We start from the raw sequence: 6,889 nt of genomic DNA, 5'->3' as shown, positions 1-6,889 counted from the left end.
TCTAACACTTTTTTATATATATATTTATTGTCTAATTTTATGATTTTGACATTTACTTTATTATTAATAATTAGTTATGTCTCATCGGTAGAGATATATCTATCCTGTGCACAATTGTATATAGCAACTTCCACATGAAGAAGAGGGGTGATTATCTTTTTGATTAAACTCCACGTCTCGCTTGTGTATTGCAACCTAAAGTTATGACATATTTAACTGAATTCCGATGTTAAAACAAGAAAAAATTATCTGGATCAATCTATTATTTCAATATTCTGTATTTATAATTTATTATTATTAATAGTTATATGATTTTAATTGTTTAATTTTGTATATTTAACTTAAATGTTTAATGGTATATTTTTTATTATGTAGATTATATTTAATTAAAGCCTTCTTTTTTAAACTTGGAACTTCAAATATATTTCGAAATACTCTTATTTTGTCGTTTTATTAGTTATTTTTCTGAGAATATGGTTCACAATAAATTACTATTTCATGGAGTGTGACGTTTCCAAATCTACTGTAACGGATAAAAATCGTATAAGTCAATTATACGTAGTATATCTTCATTAAACATTTTGCTAATAAATACATTCGTTATACCCTCAAAAATCATAATAAAGCAGGCAGATGATAATCACATCAGTATTTTAAACAATGATACCATATGTCTTTTTTCCCCCTCCTCCTTGCACGCGTTTTTCTCTACAATATTATCAACTATAATTATTCCTATCGCTTCGCATAGCAAGAAATGTATATACATATATGGTGTTTCAACATAAATGCCATATTGAACAAAAATCAAGAAAAAGGTGAAAATCCCAATTTATTTTTTACTTCATATATTATTCGTACATGTCACTATTTCACAGATATATTTGGCTCACGTATAGGCTTTATATTTAAATCTGAGGATGGTCTAAGATACCCAATCATTTTACCTATAGTTAAGAACTTTTATTTGATTTGAGAGACTTATATGAGTCCCAATATGGCCGTTCAAATCAAATTTATCATCTCCTTATTCTTTTATTGTGAAGTTTGAATTTTTCTCTAATTTAAGTGCCTTCGAAGGGTTAATCAATATAATTTTAAGATAGAAATTAAGAAAAATTTGTATAGGAATACAAAATATGTAATCCACATTCAATTTTGAGAAGTATTATCCCGGCTTATTTTTGTGTTGACGGGCCACATATATTTCAATAAAGTACACATTATTCAGTGTTTCGATAAAAAAAAGTATAGAGGGTTATTTATTACTTTATCCAAATTAATAAATAAGGTAGGCTTATAAAAAAGAATATTGAAATAACGGATTTTTATCTACATGAAAAGTAGATAGGAATCCGAATACAAAGTACTTGTTCAACAAAAATAACTTATCAGGGATCCGGTATTTAATTCCTTGTATTTAATTTTTTTTAGGAAAAATCCATCAGTTAGAATAAGAAATCATCATGTCTGAACAAGGAAGGAGTAATTATACCAACCTTGAGTTAAACGCAATAGTTGGTCTTATGGAGAAGTATTCAAGCATAATTGAGTGTAAAAAAACGGACCCCACGACAAGAACAGCAAAAGAAAAGGCTTGGCACCAATTGCGTAGCTGCTACAATACTCACCAAGGTATGGAAATTCAAAGATCTGTGTCCGAACTAAAAGCTTGTTGGAAAAATTTAAAATTCAAAGCCCTTAAGGACCCATGTTCCTCACAATTAATTGAGAGAATCAAACGTATATTATCGCCGTCCACTAATCCAGGAGATTCAAGTAAGTTCTTTTAATTCATCAACAAAATTGTAAAATGTACTATTATTTTTAAATATTATTTTAGATATTGATAATCCTAAATCAACTCAAAAGGCTTCTTCAGAAACGGAAAAAATAAGTTTGGCGAACGAAGAATTGAAGAAAAAAAATTCGGGATTAGAAAATAATTTTTATTATTTGAAGAACCAACATTTAGAATTAAGAGTAGCATGTTTAGAAAAACAAATTAGAGAAATACAAAATTATAGATAAATAAGATTCCATATTTTTTATCATTTCATTAGCATTCGTTGCTGGCGTTAATTTACTCTAATTTTTACTGTAAAATGTAAAAGTCTACGAGGTAGATAATATACTTTGCTCACAAATCCCAAGTCTTTGAATATTTGATGGAATCCTCGGATTTCGAGTTAATTCCATGTCAATAATTATATAAGACTATCCCCAGAATGTATTTTCAAGTTGTGTGAGATATTTGACAATTTTGACGATATGGGTTTTTAAATATAAATACCAAATTTGAGACAAACGTCCATTTTAGAATAATTTGAACGAATAATCTTTTTCAAGACAAATAGTAAAAAAAACAATACAATTTTGACTTTGAAAATTAGTAGAGTATAATGGATTTTTAAGTGGTATTACTTAATCACTCTATCAAAAATGTGGGGCGGGGATGGGCAATGTCACCGATGGGCTATGATATGCCTCTGATATGGACCATGGTATTGAGTATTTTTTTAGAATTTGGTAGCATTCATGTGCTAGTCTAGTAAAGAGTCTTAGCTATCGAGTGTATCAAAGTCAAGTCATTGATTGTGAGATGAAGTCAAGTTTCAATTCTTCAAAATATGGACTCAATTCTACGTATAGTGGCACGTATCGAATCCAACTTCACACTTCGATGTCTAACTATAACATTTCTGATGTAAAAGTTTATTGAATTATAATTATTCCCAAAGTTAAACTAGGGTATTATAATAACTTGTATACAAGCCTTGTTGTTCATCAACCGCAATGAAATGTTACCTATATATAATATCTGATATACCAAGATTGGTTAATTATTTAATATTTACGGATGATCACCCCCGACGAAAGCTCTGAAGCTCACCTTTATTTAGTTACTCAAAAGTGAATAGTTGATTGATGATTGCTGTTGTGATGCTTTGGACTTCTGATAATGCCATTCTTTAATGGACATTAATTAAGGCTACTGTATTAATGTCATATTTTATTAAAAGTATAGCTTTACATTTCCAATTCCGTTCTGTTTTGTGACTCGTAAAAAGTAAAGGTATATATTTCTGAACAGCTACAAATCTTCAAGAGTCCTTAAGTCTCACCCAAATCATGAGGCGGATAAGCATTTCCTCCATTGTCGTCATTTGGGATTCAAGATAGCAAATTTTTTTCGAGACAACAAGTGTATTTTCTTATAGTGGTAGAGGATACTGGATATCCCCCTCCATGAGGTTATCGAGGAAGAGTTATCAGCATAAGCGTAATTATATATAGGGATATATCATATAGGAGTTTTTTTTGCCAGATTAAAGACACTATCATACTAGAAGAATATCGACGATGATTTGGATCCAGAGTAGCTAGCTTCAGCTGTTGCACTATAAACAAAATCTTGTCATCTTGTATTTCTTGCACCAATCCATGTATGAATTATAATATAAATATAACTTTAAATACTTAATTTATATTGTTTTCATATTTTGACTACAAAAAATTTAGAAAAAAAAAATTAGAGAAACTCTAAAAAAAATTTCCCGTAAATTTTTTCAGCCTGCAAAAAAAAATTCTTGAATTGGGGTGACGCTCTATAGAAGTGGTTCCCAACCGATTTTAACCCATGCCCCACCAATGCTTCTCTTAATGCACCGGGATATTTGATTTACGGTGTTTAAAAATTAACTGTTATTCACAGTAAGGAAGTTTAATAAACCATTAACTTGTCTCTAAAGAAAATTCCAAAGAACATAGCATCCATGAAGAGAAAAATATAAAACGATAGAAGAGTTAAATAAATAAAGATTCCAAACATACGATAAATTGGAACTATCTTAAAATTCAACCTGCTTGATAAAAATGGAATTTGGAGTATATTTGTTAATATGAAAAAGTAACACATGATATTAAACAATAAATTTATTCAACATGTCCTCCCTCAGCAGCCACCATCTTCTCCATCCTGCCCCTAAAGGATTTGCATGCCCTGATGACTTCCGCAGAATCGACAGCATTCCACTCCTCGTAATGGATCCCTTCAGGGCCACGATGCTCTTATGGCTGACTTTGCACACCTCCCTCTCCAACTTCCCCTACCAGTAGTAATCACACGGATTGAGGTCGGGTGAGTTGGAGGGCCAGGTGTTGCGATCCCAGAAAAGTGATGTCGTGGGAGTTGAAGAGATTAGTGGTCCTCATGGCGATGTGTGCGCGCGCTGAGTCTTGTTGGAACATGAACTCCTTCCCAGCGGCCGTATCCTTCATCCAGGGGATGACACATTACCTGTGTGCATAATTAATCATTAGTGCTGGATCTTTTTTACCATTCGATGATCCAAAGTATCTTTTCATTTTCTTCGCTCCCACCAAGGATTGAAGAATATAAAAAGAAGAAAAAAATAACGTAAACTTTTCAAGTTTTCTTATCTGAATATTTAATACCAGTTTGACTGTATATATACATATATACAGTCCAGAGGAAGGACGTAATTGATACATCCTACATATTCAAAAATAAACTTTTTGACCTTCCTCCTCCTCCTCCGTTTTTTCTGCCTAGCAACATTTTTTGTACTACACTCTACATTTAAAAATTAGAATGGAAGGGGAGATTGTATAAGCCAGTTAATTCGTCTTGGATTTGTTGCAATTTAAATGAACACTTATTAGATTTCAATCTGTTTAATAATTTTTCAGGTAGTAACATAAAGGTGATATTTCATTAACCATTTAATTCGTCTTAGATTTCTGCAATTTAAATGAACACTTATGTAAATTTAATTTATTCAATAAAGCCAAATAGTGATATTATATAAGTAATATTTTGAAGTACCTATGGCCCATAGGCATTCCATTGAAGTACTGGATATTACTCAGGATACTAATTTATTTGGAGGTAAAGTAATTATGAAGTTTTTTTTTTTTTTGTAAAGATTTTTTTAAACCGACCTTCACTTTAGCAATTTAGAAATAGGTTAGTTTATTGACATCACATCACCCTTTCATTATCCTCCCCCATGCGTAAGTGAAGCGGGCAGGCTCATACTAGTATATATGTACATAATAACTATTGTTTAAACTGAATTATAACGACATTTACTAATATTACAAATATACAGTCAAAAACTATTTATTGAAACGTTAAATTAAAAGCTTCATAAAAAGTAAAAGGATTAAAAAAACACCATACAAAAGATACTGTGTCAAGCATTTCCTAAAATTCTTTCTTTATTAAAAATCCTTCCTTTGTTAGAAAATGACAGAAGTAAACAAATTTTAGCCCTCTTGATTGAGATTATGTGTTTGTGATTGGTTTTACTTAGAAAAACATGAAAATAAACTTTACAGGCCAAAATATCTGCGTTTGTGGCCTACAGAGAGCAACATTTCATATACTATAAATAAACCTTCATAGTATAATAAATTTACAAAAATATTTTTTCAGGGGATATAAAAATTCAACTTTTTTAAAAAAAATTAAATTTTTTGGAATTTATTTTTTTTAAAATACACAGCTGTTCACAAAAATTTAAAAATAATATTTTTAATTCTGTCGAAAAAAAAATTAAAAAACCACAGCTATTCACAAAGCGTTAAATTTTTGGATATTTTCTTGAAAAATTGACAGCTTTTTTGAAAAAAATTCAAATATTTAATTTGTTTGAAATTAAATTAAAAATTTAAATATTAAATTTTTTGAAATTTTTTTTTTTAAATATTAAAAATTTTACATAAAATTTTCAAAAATTTTACTTATTGGAAAAATATTTAAAATATTCACGGCTATTCAAGGAATTAAATTTCTAATATTTGAAATTTATTTTAATTTTTTCATTTTTTTCCAAAAATTTTATTTTGTTGGAAAAGCTGTTAATTTTTTTTAAAGCAAAATTATCTTAATTTAAGGGGACTACCGCCCTACCAGCCCACCCACTGCAGACGCCCTGTGTGTAATTGGGAAATTGTCGAACAACAGGAATTGATTAGTTAAGTCTCATATAATGAAAGGCATTTCCCTCTTATTTTTGAAAGAAAGGTTGAGAGATACAACTTTTTGACTTATGGACTTACGAAAAAAATACAAATATCTTATATAGCTGTGTTTTCGACATTATTATGGAATATGATGTACTTAGTAAAAATAGCCTATAAGCACAATTATAATCTCTTAAGTAGTTAATAAAGTAAGAGAAGAAAAAGGTAAAAAAGTATCAAAAAATACATTAAGAAAAGTTGCAAAGAAAGCTTATTGAGGGGGGAAAATAAATAATATGAAATAATTTTAATTTCATCAACTATAATTTTGGGAAAACCATAAAAAGAAAGTTTATGTAGACTTCTTCATTATTATGTACCAATATAGTTTTAGAACAAATGCAATAAATAGATAGAAACCAAACATGTGGTAACCCTTATTATTTAAAGATTATTTGAGGTGAGAGCTGTGTAGTTTTCACGACGTTTTATTGGATTCCCTACAAATAGCTATGAGAGAATTGGAATCAACACACATCCCCCAATAATATATTTTTTAAGGATATATCCAGAGGCTTACACAGGATTTTATACAGGTTGGAACTATTAAATCGGCTGCTGCAACTGTGTAGAACCACCACAGTCATATATTTTGTATTGGCACTCATTTTTCTGTGGCTAAGGGTACTCGTGGTATTGGGTTAGTTTCAAACAAAGCATAGTGACAACAACATCTCTATCAGGGGAAAAAAATGACTATATTTGCAATGAGAGAAATCGAAAATGCACCACTATTCCACTTATGCTTAGTGATGATCCAACTTTTAAAAACAAAGAGATTTCTTATATTATGAAAATGCCAGAACGAACCGTTAGAAGCATCAGAGTGAACCTTAAG

At 29.9% G+C, this 6,889-nt stretch overlaps 1 non-coding gene across 1 annotated transcript; it reads left to right on the top strand.

The window, feature by feature from the left end:
- The first annotated feature begins 1,294 nt into the window (after window positions 1-1,294).
- Window positions 1,295-2,037, top strand: LOC121118743 (uncharacterized). The gene is made up of 2 exons (XR_011780377.1): window positions 1,295-1,779; window positions 1,844-2,037. It is a non-coding gene; the product is annotated as an uncharacterized protein (transcript).
- The last annotated feature ends 4,852 nt before the right edge of the window (window positions 2,038-6,889 follow it).

Source organism: Lepeophtheirus salmonis, chromosome 5 (genome assembly GCF_016086655.4).
Source record: "Lepeophtheirus salmonis chromosome 5, UVic_Lsal_1.4, whole genome shotgun sequence".
Lineage (NCBI taxonomy): Eukaryota > Metazoa > Arthropoda > Copepoda > Siphonostomatoida > Caligidae > Lepeophtheirus > Lepeophtheirus salmonis.
The sequence above is the reverse complement of the archived record's forward strand: the minus strand, read 5'-3'. Positions and strand labels throughout refer to the sequence as shown.